Here is an 8,411-nt window from a genome sequence, read left to right as displayed (position 1 = left end):
TGTGTCTTTGCATGTGTGTTGAGTTTCCTATTTTATCCTGTTGAAGATGGTGGACATCTTGTAACCTTTTGAAGAAACAACATATTTGACACAAGGTAAGAACAAAGTCGCAATTAGTGCTGTCCATCCATACTGTTCCTCAATCACCACCTTAAAAAACTTAAGCCTCAAGTCAATTTCCTGAATGGCCTGGTAAGGAGTTTCCAAGCATCTTTGAACAAAAGATTTCTTGGAATCATTATCAGTGTGCGAATGGCTAGAGCAGCCTCCTCAGATCCAGTGTACCTCAAAGCAGCTGCTTTGGATCCAAAACAATGACGTGGTCCCACCTCTGTCTTGTTCTTCCCACTCAGCTGACATCTCAGGATTTGCCTTACTGTCTGTAGATATTTTGTGGTTGCTGCTTTCCTAGTGGCAGCTTCACGGTTCCCATTTGGCTGTGGGGACACAGGTCTTAAGGAGACAGGACTCACCCCATCTGGTCCAGTAGACTTGCCTGAGTGGAGTCTTCTCATTTGTCTCTGAACCTGGTCTTGAGTGAAAAAGATAGGTGGGGTGATAGAGGGGCGTCAGGACTTTTACAGGAGGCAACGGTGCAATGTGGAGAGGGAGGGAGAGAGAGTGGTATGGCTGTGGATGTAGCTGACTACAGGTAAGGCTGTTGGGGGGTGAGCATTCACTGCAGTGTCGAATCTGTTGAAAAACACATTCAATTCATTAACTCTGTCCTGGATGACTCAGCCCCAGCCTCTGCTGCTGAATTGCTGCATCTGTTGTTTTCTTTAGCCAGTAGATGTGGATCATCGCAGGGGCTGATACTGTCAATCTCCCCCTGCTTGGGACACCTACTTGAATATCTGCCACTGCGATGGATACTCAATCCTGTTTATGGAGGTTACTGTAGTCTGCTTTTAGCTCCACTAGCCACTAAGCACTGGTGCAATATGTTGTGTCATTCTGCCATATGCTCTTCTGATATTGCTCGGTCTCAGTTGGGCTGTATACACTGATAGTATACCTTGGATGTCTCAGTGGAGAGTAGCTGGCAGCGCTTCAGGACTACTTCGTGCGCACAGACGGGAGCATGTTTAAAGAAGCAGCCACACGAAACGGCCTCCTGGACCTGGACAAGTTCACTGAATTTGTGACCTGCTACATCAGTAAGTGCACAGAGGATGTAATGGTCTCCAAAAACACACCACGAGAACCAACGAGAAGCCCTGGTTCACTGCAGCAGTACGTGCATGTCTGAGAGAGAGAGATGCTGCTTTCCGGTCTGGAGATAAACCGGCTCTCAGAACAGCCAGAGCCCACCTCTCTCGCGCCATCCGACATGCAAAGCGTGTGCATGCACAAAAGATCCAGAGCCACGTCCACAACACAAAAGACTCACGCAGTTTATGGCAGGGCATTCAGGCCATCACACAGTACAAGCCTGGACCAAGCAGCTGCATCAGTAAGGCCTCCTGGATTGTGCTTGACCCCTCACACTCCTCACATGGACTCTTTTCTCTCCTTCCATTTGGCAGACGCTACCGCAGCATCGGGGCCTGATCCTCCGGACTACGGAATAGCTTTTTCCCACAAGCCATCAGACTCCTGAACTCACTACCAGGCCCCCATCTCCCCCCACAACACACCCCCACACAAACTGTTAACAGACTCTTTTGCACTTTACACACCACTCCCTCTGTAAGATGGTAAATGGTAAATGGCCTGTATTTGTATAGCGCTTTTACTAGTCCCTAAGGACCCCAAAGCGCTTCACACTACATCCACCCATTCACACACTGGTGATGGCAGCTACATTGTAGCCACAGCCACCCTGGGGCGCACTGACAGAGGCGGAGCTGCCGGACACTGGCACCACCGCCACATGCTGCTTTATAGACAAATGTTTTACTCCAGGTTTACAAGCTGGTGACTTTAAACCACTCCAAACTCTAAATTGTAACTTCTCTTGATCCCCTAAGACTTAAGTGTATATTTGTTTTTCGTACTCCTTTTTATATCTATTTATTAGCCCTTTTCCACTGATGTAACCGGAGCCCTGTCGTCTTGCTTCTCTGTATGCTGCACTGGATATAGCAGAGATGACAGGATGAAGTTTACTCTGACTTTGACTTTCCTGAATTCTGTCTCCATTGTATACCTCTTCATGATCCTAGCCAGGGATATGAGTCTTTACTTGGCAGTGCTCTACAGCTCCAATAGCTAGCTTTGGAATTTCTCCCCATGTTGCCTTGATCTTGGCATCGCATATCCGTCTCCATGGAGGGTCCTCCTCATTGTGGGTCCTTGTAACCAAGCATTCCAGTGGTTTTAGATAAGTTATTTGGTTGCAGTGATGGTTGCAGTAGAGATTGTCTGTGCTGCATATACATCTGTAGTTGGTACTGATAGGTTTGTAACTTGAACCCATCCGCTGGAACGTTGAAGACAATATAATTACACAGCAAAGATAGACACAAGGCACCAAAGTTCTCTGGTTTACTCATGCATGAGGGAGACCTGCCTAGAGCCAAGTGTCGTTCCACCACTTGACCTCCGTCAGACTCTCAGCCAGGCTCCCCATAGCACTCCTTTTATTGTGGTTACATGAATATGCATAGGGTCATTAACATATAGCATCTTACATAGGTATACATGTGAACAAAGAATACTGTGTGTGTGTGTGTGTGTGTGTGTGTGTGTGTGTGTGTGTGTGTGTGTGTGTGTGTGTGTGTGTGTGTGTGTGTGTGTGTGTGTGTGGTACTGCTGATCAAAGGGTCATACATCCTTGGTCAGGAAGAGGGTAGCCTCCCCCTCACCCTAGATAACACGGTGAGGAAGTCCTGCAGCTCATCTAAACAAAAAGCACTTAGACTAGAACAGATGCAACTACATTAATCCTACCATAAAACAATAAGAGAAGGTACGACCTCTCTCGTGCTCCCAGGATGTGGGTGTGCATTCTAGTGTGGAATACACACCAAGCCTTTGCAGCCTGTTAAAGATCACAGTCCTATCACTACACAATTGATTATACACCTCTAAGCATATATGAGTAAATATTTCTAAGCATAAATGACAATCAACAATACAAAACCTAACATTCCCCCCTTTTTGACCTTTATGCTTGAAAAGTTCCCAGTTATGAATACCTCATGTCTGACAGTTTCAATGCAAACCTTTTTATACTCAGCATATGTCAAATCACCCTAAATTACTGTAAAAGTACAGTTTAACAAATGTATTAGCAGTTATCCCATTCATTGAGCTCATCTCATGGCAAACTGCATCTTACGAGCAACCAAAGAAATTGTTGATTTAATAGTGAAACTAAGAAAGTAACATTTTCAAAAACATCTCAGCTTGGTGATGCTTCCTCCAGGTGTGCACATCACATGTCTCTGCAGAGTGGTTTGAGTTCTGCAGGGCGTCATAATGTCTCTTCCAGTTGTTTCATTGTCCATAGGACCAGAGTCCAAATGTATGTAGAATAAACATTCAAACATACCAGTTAGTGTTGTTGTTTGTCAACATGGGTCTCAGCTATTTCCAAAGCTGCAGACCTCTCAGCACTCTAGTTTTATGGCCTCTACCAACCCCCATCACCTCATTCAAGCCTTCGTCCTGTGAGGGGGATATTTATGACTCCTTAATTGTCCACGCTCTGCAGAGAAACACCTCTGTGGAAAGGGTGCAGGGTTCAGTTGTCTTACTGCTGTTATGATCCCAGCAGCCTTCAGAGTGTCATCGTATGCACAGTATGGTGGCACAGCATTAGATGATGTTCATAGGAAACTGCTGTTATCACCACCATAGCTTCTGGTTCCTGTGCTTTCACAGAATCATGATGTCATCCTCGAACTCCTTCTGCGCTGTCGATGGAGCTTGGCACGCTCCCCTCATCCCTCGAGTTTTCATATCCCAACGCTGCTGAAGATTTAAGGCAGAGCACGTCGTACACCTTACTTGTCTTTCTCAGCGTCAATATTGAATCTTTCATTTTATTTAAAATCTTGCTGTGGGAAGTCTCCTCTTGATCTCCTCGAAGCTCAGTAGCACAGCTCTCTGTGTGATGTCTGCTGTGCTGAAGATGATCTCTGATCCTCCTCAAGCCTCTCTCCTGGCCTCAGCTCCCATCCTGTGGACGATCCTCTCAGGCACTCCTTCTCGTCATGCATAGTCCTGATTTTGGGCCTGCTGGATCTGTCTCTCTTAGGTGAGAGTTGTCATGTGTCCATCTCCTCTGCCTTCCTCCTGGTTCAGCTGTTTCCGGCACCAGCTGGGGTCCTATAAGGATGAGCGTCGTAGTCAAGGTAACCAAGAGGGTCCTGGTCGCACACAGGTCCGTCACGCCTCGCACTTGGTTGCCCTAGAGTTGATCAGAGGCTGGAGGTTGAAGTGCGAGCTTACCCTACGGGGGCTCAATCAGCACTCCCCCCTCACCACTGAAACAACCAAGTGTGAGATTTCTCTATTGTGCTGTCTTGAGGGTACCGGGGTTTCCTGGGACCTCGACCTCTTTGCAGTGGCTCTGATAAATCCAGGAGGGTCTCTCCGCTATTTTGCAGGCAGTTAAAATGGTCCTTGCTGTGGCTCCAAGGTCTGATCTCATGATGGGCCCCAACCAGCTTGACCTTTGACCTCAACCACTGCCTGGGCTCAGCTATGCCTGGAATGTTTCTCGCTTCTCACTGCTGCATCTGTATTTCAGAAAACTTCTATTTGGAGAGCATGTCAACAATCATCAAACCACATTCTTTAGTTCAGTGAACTTCACTTATAGGCCATCAAAGCCTCATCTGAACATGGGTGCACCACTTGCATAGGTTTAATACTTGTAAATAAACGGCTAATCACACAAATCACCACAGCACCACCCTGGACCTATAATCCTGCAAAATGTTAGTGTGTTTTGCATAACACCTGGCTCTGCCAGGAGCCTGCATACACACCATCATGGCCTGGAAAGCTAAATCTGGAAGTGAAATCAAACTTCACACCTATAAACAATTATATCATAAAAACAATAAGCATTCAACATCAGCAAGACAAGTGTCATGTGCAGGTTTTCTCAAATCAGGAAACTACAAGTATTTCCCTAATTTGCCTCAGACATGGATCATCCCATGTGCTCAATTAACATTAATGTAATCGGTGACTTCCCTTAAGCAAAGTCACTCCACTCATATATCACTATGGGCTCAAAAGTGGCCAGCAAATGAGCCCATATTAACTATTCCATAAACACTGCATCTCTTATATATTTTTGTCATGTCACTTGTCTGCTTCAGCCGAATCTTGTACATGCAGTCTCAGAAAAACAAACATTAGCAACACACATCGACTGTGGTCAGACGCAGGTCAGCAGGTTCCAGAGGTGCCATAAAAAGGCCATAAAGTCAACCATCCATAGCCGTGGAAAAAATGTTATTCATATCATCAAAGTAACCGTCACATTGTCCCAAAAACACAGTGTAACAGCATCACCACTCATAACCTGTAAACACAGTTTCCTCACACATAAACCCAGAAAACCTGTAGTAGGAAAAAACATCAACCAGTTATCCTGGTATAAGCCACATCATCAATTCACATGAAGAACTGGCATGCTGTAAGAAAAGAAAATGCCAATATCAGCGCTTGCGCAGGCGTATGCATACTTTGTCACAGTTGTGAGCAACACAAGCCTATGAATAACACACACATGGTAAATTCACAGACAGAGAATTTGAACTAAAAAGGTTAAATTTTCAAAGTTCACAAACATAAAAATGGCATTTAAAGGGTTAAATCGTCACGCAACCTCGGATGTTGCTGTCATCTTTCTGCTCCTGTAACAAAAAACACATAAATTCATCCACCCTTTTGTCCTGTCTAGGTGGAGGTTAACCTTGAGTCGTGGTCAAGTCCTGTCAGCTTTTACCAGTCAGTCAGTTTGTTTTTTTATTTCCATTCATTCATTCATTCATTCATTCTTTCTTTGCTGATAGTGGAATCGATTGTCGCATTTAGTTTCCACTCTCAGCAAAATGACGTCATCTCAAAAAGAAAAAGAACTTTAGATGGGATTACATCGCTGTATCCTTTTTAGGCCGGGACTTTTATTTAATATTGTCCCAATAAGTGGCCTTCTCCAGAACCCATTTTAATGTGGAGAACTCACTTGTAACGGTTTTCTCGACAGGTCGTATAGCACTTTTAATTTCTGACGTGCAGATCTGCTTAAAGAAAAAAATAAACAAACAAAATCAGTGCCTGTTCAAAAGATAAAAATAACAAATAACAAAGATTATCAAACCAAACTCTCAGTGCACTGTGAAAGTATCAAAATAAAAAGGCCTTGTTAAGTCATGACACAAACTCCTCATCAACTTCACAACAGGAGAAGAATCATCAGCTAGATTCACTCCAAACCAACCATCAACTGCACAACACACAACATAACCCTAATGTCTTATTAGCTATGAGTTTAATCACCAGGTCTGTGCTCTTCACTCATTTAGGCCACAGATCTATTTTATTCAATTTTCCTTTTTCCCTTCATCATAAAACATGTGACATGCTGTCATGCACTTCACAAAAGAAGTTTGTTCTGACGTATTCAGAGTTGTGTATCTAAATACAGGATTCACTCGCACATCAAAACAGGAAACTCAGTGTTTTAGAGTCTCCACTCAACACACAACAACTCCAACACATCCCATTCACTCGTGCTAGAATTCAGTCACCTTTCCTTAATCTAAGAACGATCAACTAATTTGCATATCAGCTATTAACCCACTAAGTTGACAGGACAACAGAAAAGCATGTTCAAAATGTTATCACTAAAAGAGAATTTCCCTCATACAGTAAATTACTTGCTGCATCAATCAAGCAGGAAGCTTCTCCCAATTTACTATATTAACAACTAAATTTATTGTCTGATCACTGGTTGGTCAAACCAGAATCTTTTTCCCCACAAAAGTTAAACTGTTGTCCTGCAACCTAGAGAGTCAATTTTTTGCATTGGATAAATTCAGCATTTGATAACAAGTGTCTGCTAAATTGACACTATTTTAACACTGATGAAAGATAACAAGCTAATTTTCATTGCATGTGTGTTTGTGTTATTAGGCAGGTTTAATGCATGTCTGTGGAGCTGCATATCCAGCAGAGCATGTTCTTAAAGCTGCCTTTCCTACACATTTCTCTGCTATTTGATCATTTCTTAACTACTGTGCTATGAGTCCACTGGTTTTTGCATCACACTAAGTGACTTGGACAAGATGATAAACAGACTCACATGCTGAAGATGTTGTCTAATCTTCATAAGCTCTCTTGTGTTTGGAATTGTTAGTAGGGTTAATGCATGTTCTGCTTGTTTGTGTGATTTTGTATATGTTTCTATTTTCGCAGTGTTTCAGACCCCTTCACAATTTTCCAACTTAAGCAGTCAGTTTTCTTTTCCCCAGGTTTGCTAACCCAAATTTTGATTTCCCACATTAAATAATTCCTATGTGTTCTCACCTAGTCTTCTCACTCTGTTGTCCTCTCACTCTTTTGTCCTCTCCCACTTCAACAGTCCAACAGCCGGCAGTTCTCCTTCAGCTTTGTCCTGTGTTCCACTGTCTCTTCTTGCCATTTTACTCCACAGGTGGCAAATGTCAAACTCCAACTGTTCAGTTCTCCTCAAACGTTTTCTTCACATGCACAGTGAAGTCACAGCCTGTTGTAAACACAGTGCCATCCATCCGATCAGTCAGGATGATGGGTTTGCTCTTCTTCTCTGATGCTGTTTGTCCACATTGCTGCTGCTTTGCTGGGACTCTTTGCTCAGGACTTGCTGCTGTCTCTTTATCATGTTATTGCTTTGGAGCTGCATTCCTTGTCTTCAGGGAGGGGTGAGAGCTTGCTTGCTTGTGAGGTTGAGAGACACATGGCGCTGTAAATAAGTTAGCCAGAAACTTGGCCTGCATGTTTCCAATGATGTTAAACTATAACTTTCTTTCGACCGCTGCATGTGGAAAATTGATTCAGGTCTGCTTTTCACCTGAAAGTGACAAACTAAAACATGTTCATTATTATCATCACTGCTTAATCAACACACATCTCTCTCTCTGTCTGTGTTTTTGTGAACAGTCTTTTCTTAAAAGCAGAAAATGAAATTGTAGTTGTTCTTGGCTGATCAACACAAAACCTTTTTCCTATAATTATTTTTCATCTACAATGTAAATTTTGTCTCTTTTTCACTCTTTTTTTTCTTTTTTTCGTTACAATATCTGGTGACCTGCAGAATCACCGCTCTCACACACAATCAAAGGCAATTACTTTTACACAGCGCACAAAAACACTGTGATGTCAGACACATTCACACTCACTTTGTCATCTGCATAAATAAATCACATGGCTGATGATATGTGCCATGGTGATCCGTAAATATG

Source organism: Maylandia zebra, linkage group LG3 (genome assembly GCF_041146795.1).
Source record: "Maylandia zebra isolate NMK-2024a linkage group LG3, Mzebra_GT3a, whole genome shotgun sequence".
In the NCBI taxonomy this organism is placed as follows: Eukaryota; Metazoa; Chordata; class Actinopteri; order Cichliformes; family Cichlidae; genus Maylandia; species Maylandia zebra.
The sequence above is the reverse complement of the archived record's forward strand: the minus strand, read 5'-3'. Positions refer to the sequence as shown.